Raw genomic sequence first — 11,673 nt, 5'->3', positions numbered from 1 at the left:
GCTGGGCCTACTGGTGGGTGCCTGTAATCCCAGCTACTCAGGAGGTTGAGGCAGGAGAATTGCCTGAACCCAGGAGGTGGAAGTTGCGGTGAGCCGAGATCACGCCATTGCACTCCAGCCTGGGTAACAAGAGTGAAACTCCGTCTCAAAAAAAAACAAAAACAAAAACAAACAAACAAAAAAGAATTATGCTAGATCTACTCTGTGTGTGCTGTATTGATGGTGCAACAAAGCCTGGATGACGGCACATCCGTTTATATAGTGTGGTTTACCAAGTACTTCAAGCCCACTATGGAGACCTGCTGCTCAAAAAGAAAAGATTCATTTCAAAATATGACTGCTTACTGACAATGCAAGTAGTCACCCAGGAGCTCTGATGGGGATATACAAGGAGGTGAATGTTTGTGTTGATGCCTGCTAGCATAACACGCATTCTGCAGCCCATGGGTCAAGTTGAAATTTTGACTTTCAAGTCTTATTATTTAAGAAATGCATTTCATAAGGCTATCATCATTGCCACAGATGGGGATTCTTCTGATGGATTTGGGCAAAGTACACTGAAAAACATCTAGAAAGAATTCACCACTGTAGAATATTTGTGATTTGTGGGAGGAGGTTAAAATATCGTTTGGAAGAAATTACTTCCAGCTGTCACAGGTGACTTGGAGGGGTTCAAGACTTCAGTGGAGGAAGTCACTGCAGTTGTGGTGGAAACAGCATGAGAACTAGAATTAAACTGGAGTCTGGAGATGTGACTGAACTGCTGCAAAACTTGAACAGTTGAGGAGCTGCTTGTTTTGGATGGGCAAAGAAAGTGGTTTCCTGAGATGGAATCTCCTCCTGTTGAAGGTGCTGTGAATATTGTTGAAATGATAACAAAAGATTTAGAATATAACACAACGTGGTTGATAAAGCAGCAGCAGGGTTTGAGAGAACTCACTCCAAATTTGAAAGCAGTTCTACTCTGGGTAAAATGCTGTTAAACACATTGGCACGTAGAGGGGAACAACATACACTGGGGCTTCTCAAAGGGTGGAGAGTGGGGGGATGGAGAGGATCAGGAAAACTAACTAATAGGTACTAGTCTTAATACCTGTGTGACAAAGCCAGGCACAGTGGCTCATGCCTGTAATCCCAGCACTTTGGGAGACCAAGGTGGGCAGATCACCTGAAGTTGGGAGTTCGAGACCAACCTGACCCACATGGAGAAACCCCATCTCTACTAAAAATACAAAATTAGCCAGATGTGGTGGTGCATGCCTGTAATCTCAGCTACTTGGGAGGCTGAGGCAGGAGAATCACTTGAACCTAGGAGGTGGAGGTTGCAGTGAGCCGAGATCGCTCCTTTGCACTCCAGCCCGGGCAACAAAAGTGAAACTCCATCTGACAAAAATAAAACAAAACAAAAACAAACCTGTGTGGCAAAATAATTTTTACAACAAACCACCATGACGCAAGTTTACTTGTCTAACAAACCTGCACATGTACCTCTTAAAAGTTAAAAAAAATGCGGCTAGACAGCATCACATGCTGTAGAGAAACTTTTAATGAAGGGAAGAATCACTTGATGTTGCAAACTTTGCTGTTTTATTTTAAAAAATTGCTGTTTTATTTTAAGAAATTGCCGCAATAACCCCAGCTCTCTGCAGCCACCTCACTAACGAGTCAGCAGCCGTCAGCATGGAGTTAAGACCCTCTACCAGCCAAAAGATTATGACTTGCTGAAGGCTCATTAGCATTTTTTATCAATAAAGTATTTTTAAATTAAGGTATTATAAACCTAAAAGGTGTCGGAGACAGATATCACTCAAATTAGAGGTTTATTTAGTGAAGTTTGAAGGCGTGCCTGGGAAAAAGAGACACAAGTGACGATAGGATCTGTGGCCTGTGCTTTTCCTAAAGAAGGTGTTGAGGACTTCAATATCTAAAGGGGAAAGAGTGGCAGGAGGGAAAGGGGGGAAGAAAAAACTGGACAGGTTAGGTAGTGAGGTAAGTGGCCACGTTTTTGTGAGGCTTTGATTAGCGCTCACTGAATCCACGTGTTACTTGTGAAGGGAGGGGTGGAGGACCAGTCAATTTTACATTTGTCTCAAACTCAGTATATCTACTGAGTTTTTATATACGATAAAGTAAATGTAGAGTAGAGGGAGAAGTCAGATAGGCATTTGTCTCAGGATGGGGGGAGGGATGATTTCTAGTCTGTCTTTTTCTATATTTGTGAAGATAAGCTGTTAATTTACATTGTCAGGGCTCAAGATTCGACAGAATTCTGTTTTAGGGTCCAGATTTTGGGGCCCACAAAAAAATCTCCTTGTGAGCAATTTGTGAGGGAGGCCACTTGGGGAGATAGATGGCCTTTTTTTTTATTGCAACAAAAGGAAGGTGGTTTTTGCATGACTCGGTTCCCAAGCTGAACTTTGCCCTTTGGCATGGTGAGTTTGGGATCCGAAGATTTTGTTTTTCTTTCACAGTATGCACGTTGATTGACTTTTTTAGATATAATGCTATTGAATACTTTGTAGACTACAGTATGGTATAAAGATAGGCTGGATGTGGAGGCTCATGCCTATAATCCCAGCACTTTGGGAGGCCAAGGCAGGCAGATGACCTAAGGTTGGGAGTTCAAGAATACCATGGCTAATGTGGTGAAACCCCATCTCTACTAAAAATACAAAAAAATTTGCTGGGCCTACTGGTGGGTGCCTGTAATCCCAGCTACTTAGGAGACAGAGGTGGTAGAATTGCTTGAACCTGGGAAGCAGAGGTTGTAGTGAGCTGAGATCACATTACTGCACTTTAGCCTGGGTGCAACAGAGTGAGACTCTGTCTCAAAAAAATAAAAATAGTAAGGGACTGAAACCACCTTTGTAAAACTAACAAATTGGCCACAAGGTTAGAATTATGGTTCAGGATTTGTAACCTCCTCAATTGCTCCTATAGGTAACATCAGTATTATAAAACCTAAAACTGGTATTTGAGGTATCTTTCAGACCTGGCATTTTGATGGATCAGCTGGTGCTACTTGGACTAGTAACCCCCTAAGGGGTCTTGTGACTCCCATCCAGGAACTGATTCAGTTCAAGAAGACAGCTTCAATTCTCAAGAAGATAGCTTTGACAGCCTCAGAATTCTTAGGGAGGTAGATTTGAGATTTGTCTCCCATCCTTCCACTTGGCTGGTCCTGTGATAAGTATACTCTGTCTTTGCTGCAAAACCTGCTGTTCTTAGTGCATTGGATTTCCTGGACAGCAGGCAGAAGGACCTGTTGGGCTGTAACATATGTAGTTGTTTTATTTGTGGTCATTTAATCCATTTTGTGTCTGTAGATATTTCCTATTTTACTCTTTATTTTAATCTTCTCTTTTTTTCTTGATTAGTCTTGTCAGAGTTCTATGTTGTTAATGTCCTCAAAAAACTAGCTTTTGGTTTTATGAAATGTCTATTTTTTTTAGTTATTGGTTTCATTTGTTTTTGCCTGTATGTATATCATTTCTTCTTTACTCTTTTATTTTTTTCTGTTATGCCTTTTGCAACTTCTTACATGAAATGTTTTCAGTGTCTTTTTTTTTTTGCTTGATAAATTTCTGAATACCTGAAAAGTTCTGCTTTAACTGTTCTCATGGATTTAGAAATGGAGTGTTTGTTACTGCATTTTAAGTACTTATTAATTTCATTTTTGGTTTTCTTAGCCCAAAAGTTATTTGTAATATGTAATCCTGTTTCCTGGTCATAGGATTTTTACATCTAACGTTTTGTTGGTAATTTCTTTTCTTTTCTTCTTTTTTTTTTTAAAATTGAGATGGAATCTCACTCTGTCACTCAGGCTGGAGTGCAATGGCATAATCCTGGCTTACAGCAACCTCTGCCACTGAGGTTCAAGTGATTTTTGTGCCTCAGGCTCCCATGTAGCTGGGACTACAAGGACGCACCACCACGCCTGGCTAATTTTTTTGTATTTTTAGTAGAGATGGAGTTTCACCATGTTGGCCTTGCTGGTCTCGAACTCCTGACCTCAAGTGATCTGCCTGCCTTGGCCTCCCAAAGTGCTGGGATTACAGGCATGCGCCACTGCATCTGACCCATTGTTGGTAATTTCTAATGTCGTATTATGAACAGAGAACATACTCTCTGTGATCATAAGTCCTTATAATTATTGACAATTCCTTTGTGGGCAAATATATGGTCATTTTTGGTGTATCTATAACATTTAATTAAAAATGCATATTCTATATTTACTGGGTATAGAATTCTCTGTATTCAATTATTCCATTATTCAGATATTCTATATTTTCACTTACTTTTCTCCTGCTTTATCCATTTCTGAGGGGGAGTATTACATTCTTCATATAATTGTTGATTTATATGTTTCTTTCTATAGTCTGTTGTTTCTTTATATATTTTGAAATTATGTTGGAAGGTATATAAATATTCATGGCTATATTTTCTTAATCTGCTATTTCTTTTGATCAATAGATAACATTTCTCTGTGTTTTGAATTTAATTTTGTCAGATATTAAGATTGTTCCCTCAACTTTCTTTTGCTCCACATTTGCCTGGGGTATCTTTTCACAGTCTTTTTTTTTTTTTTTTTTTTGGTTTTTTTTTTTTTTTTTTTTTTTTTTTTTTTTTTAAGGTTTTATCTATTCTTTGGTTGCAAATTTGTCTAAGACAACTACTGTATTGGTGAATATTGTTTTCTTTAATCTAGTGTGGGAGTCAAGACCTTCCAAATTTATTACACAAAAGGGAAAAGTTAAGCCTTGAAAACTAAGTCATGTAACATGGCTATTTTTCTTCTCTGGTGCATGACCATTGCTTTCTGGCCTCTTGTCAAAATGTTATCCATTAACGAGATTTTCTCTTCTTTATTCAAACCTAGACTACAGGACATTGGGGATAGAGAAGGTTGTGATTGTTACCTCTTTATAACAGAATGTAAGCAACACTTACATTCTGAGAGTAATCAGTAGTAGCTAACGAAATCTTCTATCTGTATGTTAGCTTTTGTATGGAAAGTGTTTTAATTCTTCTCAATGCCTTTGTTTTTGCCTATGTAAATGATCTTCATTTTTCCCCACTGGGAGCACTGATTGGCATACTTTGGTTTAGGTGTGTCCGCAGAAAGCCGCCCTCACATTTTTGCTTGAATAAAATCTTTTAACCAGATCCTGAGCGTTTTGATTGTTTTAGATTGACAACCCATTGGGATTTTTAAAATTATTACCATTAGATTAGAGTTTATTTATTTCTGCCATTTTATGGCATATTTTCCATTTGTTGTGGCGTTTTTTCTTGTACTGTTTTTCATTGGGTAGGTTGAGTTTTATTGTGCTGACACAAAAGCCATATATTCTATTTTGCTCTTGTTGTGATTTCTTTCTCTTGTCTGATTGAATTGGCTCTCATCTCCAGGGTGTGTGTTAATGATAGTGGACATCCTTGTATTGTACCTGAGTGCAGTGTGAATGCCTCCAGCCTTTCCCTGTTAAATATGATGTATACTGTGGACAATACGCTCTTTATATTATCAGAGTTAAGGGTAAAACTTGTTTACCCCCCTCCTCATATGACTGCAATGCATGAGGAATTTAATAGTCTTTACTTGCATACTTTCTTACTTGCCAGGCCTTCTGAATGAGCACACCATCAATATATAAATGTATACATTTCCTTTTGCAGAAACAGTGGTTTATCACATAATAACATTAAATAAAATTGACATTTTATTAATATTAAACATTTGTGGCAGAGAGAGTTGTTTACCCTAACATTCATTTCCATTTCATAAAAACTTTGATTTTCACCAAAGTACACATGGCTGCATAAAATAAAGACTACATTTCCCATCTTCCCTTGCAGTTGGGTGAGGCCACATGATTAGATCCAGCCAACAGGATTAAGTGGCATTGTTATATAATATATTACAGATGCTTTGCCCTTTCTTCCTTCCCTCCTTTCCATGAATGTGACAGCTGGAAATTCATGTTGTATCATGAGCAGGAGGGCTGTCCCCTACAAATGGTGACAGATGATTCTGCAGATGCTATTCCAGCCTCGAAACAAGAGAAACATAAACATCCATCTGATTTAAGCCACTGTTATTTTGTGTCATGTTAGTTGCAGCTGAACTTAATCCTAACTAATGTAGTTAGGATTTTTGGGTGTTCATTTCTTACTGGTCATCATTTTATACTATGACTTTTTATGTTTTTATTTTGATTTAAATTTGGTCTGAGAAGCTAGTCTTTGGACTAGTCAGATTTGAGGTTGAATTCTACTTTTGTCAGTTACAAGCACAAAACTAGGAATATTTTCTATCTTTTGCCTTAATTTCTTTATTTATAAATGGTTAATAGCATGATTGTTTTGAGATTAAATGTTTGTAGCAAGATGCCTGTCATATAATAGCAACTTGAGGCATTGTTTTTCTTTTTTGCCATTCCCTTCCTTATATACTCTCCATGTTGAGGAATCGTATCCTAACCCTACAGAATAATATTCCAAAATATTTCCCATAAAATGCTCCTGTTTTGGCACTGAGTGACTTATACCATGATTTTTCCCCTTTTCTATAGTTTTTCTTTTGTTTTCCTGTGAGCCTCAGGGTTTGTCTCATTTGCTAACGCCAAGGGTAAGAGTGAGTTATTGTAGCTCATGATCTATTGCCATTAAATATCATTTTCAAGGAAGATAAAAAAAACACATGCTCAACGTTTTTAATGGGGGAAAAGAATGAATTTCAGAAGTGTTCAGCAGTGAATTATTAGGTTGGTACAAAAGTAATTGTGTTTTTGCCATTACTTTCAATGGTTGGTTTCAATAGTTTGGTTGAATTTAGTTCAGCTCATTTGGTGTGACCCACCCTCTGGCTATGTGTTGAGGAAAGCAAGGCCTTTGCTCTCAAGTAGTTCTGTGAGACATCATATGTTAAGTAAATAAGTTTGCTGAAGGCTATAAAACATACAGAGGAAGGCTGAGTGCTATAGGGAGAATGGAGGTGTTCGTGTAAGCATCAGACTGTATCTGATGAAGAGTTTGAAGAGGAGTAGAGATTTTCTAGGTAGGTGACTGAAAATGTCCTAGGTAAGCCTGGGAAGGGACATTGAGATAGGAGGACAGCAGACACTGAGGAATACAGGTGTGAAACACTAGGGCCTGCTTGGGTACCCAGGCGTGGCTCTGTATTGTCTGGTACAGGCAGCACGATGCCCACAGTGTGTGTGCAGTTCTAGGGAGGATTGACTGAAAGTGACGGACAGAGATAGTAGGTAAGGAGTTTTCAGGGATGAGAGTCTAAATTATCTAACGACTACCAAGGCAGCAGTGTTGAATGAGAATTGGATTGTGCAGGGGGAAACCACAGACAGGCAAACCAGCTAGACGCTGCTACAGTCATTCACGTGACAGATGACAAGGGCTGGAGTCAGGTGATGCCATCCAGGGATACAGGGAAGAGTGCATGTTTGAGACCTTAAAGAGACAGAATTGACAGCACTTGGCTACTGATTGGATATGGGATTTCAGGGCTGCCTCCCACTTTCTGGAGTAGGTGACTTGATGAAAGATGAAGCCATCAACCAGGACACAGCATCTGGGAGGAAGGAGACAGGGAGGGAAGGCAACAAGTTCCGTTTTGGACATGTTAAGAGGATGCTGCCTTTTCAGACCCTTTTCCTCACTACTCAGATCTTGTCTTGATTTTTTATTGGGTGCTTCATGAAGCCACCTATTACCTGCCACTGTTGTGGGGGCGTCACAGCAGCTCAGTTTCAAACATTAGGTGATTCAGGAGAAGTATTTTAAGTCTTAGAAGAAAGCCCAGAGCAGAGCAGCATAGAAGATATGGCAGAGATTTTAAGAAGGCATATGTGGTGCATTGCACATCCTGTCTGCTCAGATCCTAGGAAATTCGCACAGCAAGAGTAAATGAGTCTCAGTGGACAGAATCCGAGGAATCCCTGTGTTAGGGAAAGCATATAGGGACAGATAGAAGGAAGAGGCCATGGCCACAGCTCACGCAGGAGAGAACTGAGAGATGCTGGGAGCACAGCCTGTGTCCAACCCCGGACCAAAACCCCAAAGACCCCCCAACCAACTGAACAGATTCTCCTCTTGGCCGGAGGGCTCCCAGGAAAATCTTAAAAACTGAGTTTCTAGCCATGATGGGAAAGGAGGTCAGAAGTGCCTCATTATACCCCCTCCCAAAACAACAGCATGAATGTCAAAATAGAGATCATAAGGCTGACACAACAGACTCATTGTGGCAATAAGATAGCAAATTATAAACAGGACCTAGAGCCATGCCAGGCAAGGATTAAGTCACCCACCCCTGCATTTAAAGAATAACTACGTTGTGACTGCCACGAGGGTTTTCTTTTTCTCTAGCAACTGAACAAGTACTAGCCTTGAGATAAGCAATGTTAAAATAATTGTAGCTCAGCCACTGACAGATACTAACTGACCCCCATTCCACAAGCTGTAGCTCCAGCTTTGACTGCAGAAGAGACTGATTTTAGTACCTTTCTCCTGATATGAGACCATTGGTTCTGTCTAGTTTACAGAGACTGCACACTTGAGTGCCTTCGTGTCCCTTCTTCACCTTTTGATGTGCATGGCCTAATTGTAACACATTTAAATGTTAAGCCTCCACCCCAAAGTGATCATGTGCTGCATATAACCTGCATGCTTTTCAGTACACATGTATCAGGACCCTCTTTGTGAATATTCATAGCTCCTGCTATAACCTGTTAAATATGTATGCTTGGCCGACGGGTCTGGCATAAATTCCTATTGCACTCTTCCCTCCCTTGAAGTACCTGCTTCTGGGCTCTGCTGTCGGCTACACTTCCCAGCTGGTTGGGATGGCCACCCTGCAAGCTATAACTCTTTATAAGAAAGTCATCCTTTCTAAATATATAAATTGCATGAGTTTTCAATGGACACTTCCCATGAGAAAGCACTACTTTAGCAGGAAAGTAAGACTTCAGGAAGGAAAATCAAGAAAGTTTGTTTCACTACCTGTTGGAAAAATTAGCTAAAGTCCTAGTTTGTAGTTGGTGCCATTGTGTTTTAGTTAATATTTTACATATGTGATTAATCAGTAGCCCTTTCAATTTCCAGCCAAATTCCTGGAATTTTGGCGATGTTAGGTGCATTTACGATGTGGAGGGGCAGGCGTGCAGAATCAAGATGTCTGTGTTTGGGCTGATATATTTGTCCACTTAAAAATGTCTTTATTATTATTATTATTTTATTTTATTTTTTGAGACAGAGTCTTGCTCTGTCGCCCAGGTTGGAGTGTAGTGGCATCGTCTCTGCTGACTGCAGTGTCAACTTCCTCGGCTCAGGTGATCCTCCCACCTCAGTCTCACTGAATAGCTGGGACCACAGATGTGTGCCACCATGCCCAGCTAATTTTTGTATATATATATTTTTTTTTTTGGTAGAGACGAGGTTTCACCATATTGCCCAGGCTTGTCTCACACTCCTGTACTTAAGCAATCGGCCTGCTTTGGCCTCCCAAAGTGCTGGGGTTACAAGCATGAGTCATCATGCCTGGCGAAAACTTTTTTTTTCAAAAAATTAAAATAATTCTGCTGGGAATTTATGTGACATTACACAGGGACAGCACAGAACAACTACACATAGTGCTCTGTTCAACTGGCCGGAAGTCAGCTTACTGCTTACTATTTAATTAGAAAGGTAATTTACTTATTACTGCTCACTATTTAATTAGGAAGGTAATTTATTTATGAGGACTGCTTTAGCTCCAATAACTTGAGGGCCAGTTTTCTAATGAGACAGTCACGGAATGGGATGTTTTCTACATGGCAGGGAGATGTGGTAAGGGGAAGAGCATGGGTCAGATAGACCTGAACTGGAATCTTGCCTTGGTCACTTATTTGCTGAGTGACTTTGGCAAGTTACTTGACCTTCCAGTATCTCGGTCACCTTGCTTACAAAGTGGAGGGGTAGCATCTTTCTCGTGGGACTGCCACAAGGATTAGATGAGACAAAGCATGTAAAATACATGCTTGGTGCTCAATCAAGGTGATGTCACCTTCCAAGAGAGGCTATTTTAGAAAAAGTACAGTGACTGGGAGCAGAGGACCTGGACTCAAGTGCCATGTCCAATCCTCCCAGTTCTGAGAAGCTCTGAACTCCTCTGAGTCTCACTTGCCTTGTCTATGAAAGAGAGCTAATATAATTGTACTCTCTAATTACCTCTTGCAGATGCTGTAAGGCCCCCAGCTCACAACATTGTTGAAAGTCCTCTAAGAGACACAAAGCCCTCTTAGTTATCCTGATAGAAGGATGTTCATGAATGAGGAAAAAGGAGAACGGAAGGTGTGTTTGTCTATAGAGGGCTTGTGTGGGGAAGACATTCATTCAATATTCAACGATATTTGTTAGTGTAGGCTTTAGCTGTGTCCACTGTGGGAGTCAGGACCGCGTGGAGGTGGAATTTGAACCTGGAGTTGATTCAGTGGGGAACATTGGGATCCCTCTGAACATGAACTCATCAAGAAGGGAGACGACATTATGGAGCATATCCCTGACTTCAAGTGAAAGCACCATTGTGGGAGAAGTGAGGTGGGATTCCCAGGAGGACTGTCCTGCACTCTAGACCCTTTTGACAAATGCCTGAGCCCTAAAGTAAGTGGGTCTAACTGAGGTATATATTTATGGTCTCCTGCAGCAGCAAATCTGACACTCTTAGTAACCAGACCCTCAGTAATTCTTCTGAATGCATGGATGTGTTGAGGGTGTCTCTGTGGGACACAGAAGACCAGGCACTGATACAGATTTGGGATTGGAGGTGGCGGCAGCTGACCTGCAATGCCCTTGGAATTAGGCTTCGGTGTCTAATGAGCAGCAACTGGAGCTTGCTGGGCATTGGGTCATGGCTCCCACTTTATGAATAGGTAAAGTTAGTAGATATCAACATGATAATTCTTGGAGGAAAGGAAGCAAATCGCAGAAGTCTTAGCTGGGAGGGCTTGTTCTCAAAGCTCAGGTGGGAAAAGCATTGACTGGAAGGAACTTTAGAGGGATCAAAGTTTCCATAGAAGGAGTGAAGCTGTAGTTAGAGAAGTACTTTCTGGATGCCCAGGCTGATATGTTATAACACGTGTCCAAGGCGTGCTGGAAAGAAACAAAGGTAAAGGATGAGTTATCTCAATTCCTAACACAGTTATAGTCTCATGGAGAAGGAGACATGTACATTCCTGCTATAGGATGGGGAAACAACTAGGGCTATTCTAACAGGCTCTTTACACCTAGAAGCGGACGATCTGGCTTCCACAGAGCCACCTAATTAATCTCCCAGAAGCATGACTCTATTTATGTTAGGACCCTGCTCCAAAACCTTCAGTGATTCCCAGTTGACTCTGCAAAGTTTTAAAAGCACTCCTGATGACAAGAATTTCTAGAATATCAGGACTCTTCCCAGAAATTTCAAACCAGTGCATCTAGTTGGGGGCATAGAGACTGATTTCCTTGACAAGCACTCCAGGCGATAACTAGCCTCAAGCATGTTAGAAAAACCAATTATCTAGCAGAATAAATTCTAAAATCTTGAATTTAAGACTGAAGAATCCAGTAAAGTGGTCTGCAGGTAAAGAAGAATGCATTTATATTTAGGGAGAGGCAAAAATACAAGAGAGGGGAAAG

The sequence above is a fragment of the Cebus imitator genome, unplaced genomic scaffold, assembly GCF_001604975.1.
Source record: "Cebus imitator isolate Cc_AM_T3 unplaced genomic scaffold, Cebus_imitator-1.0 Scaffold29, whole genome shotgun sequence".
NCBI classification, from domain to species: Eukaryota; Metazoa; Chordata; class Mammalia; order Primates; family Cebidae; genus Cebus; species Cebus imitator.
The sequence above is the reverse complement of the archived record's forward strand: the minus strand, read 5'-3'. Positions refer to the sequence as shown.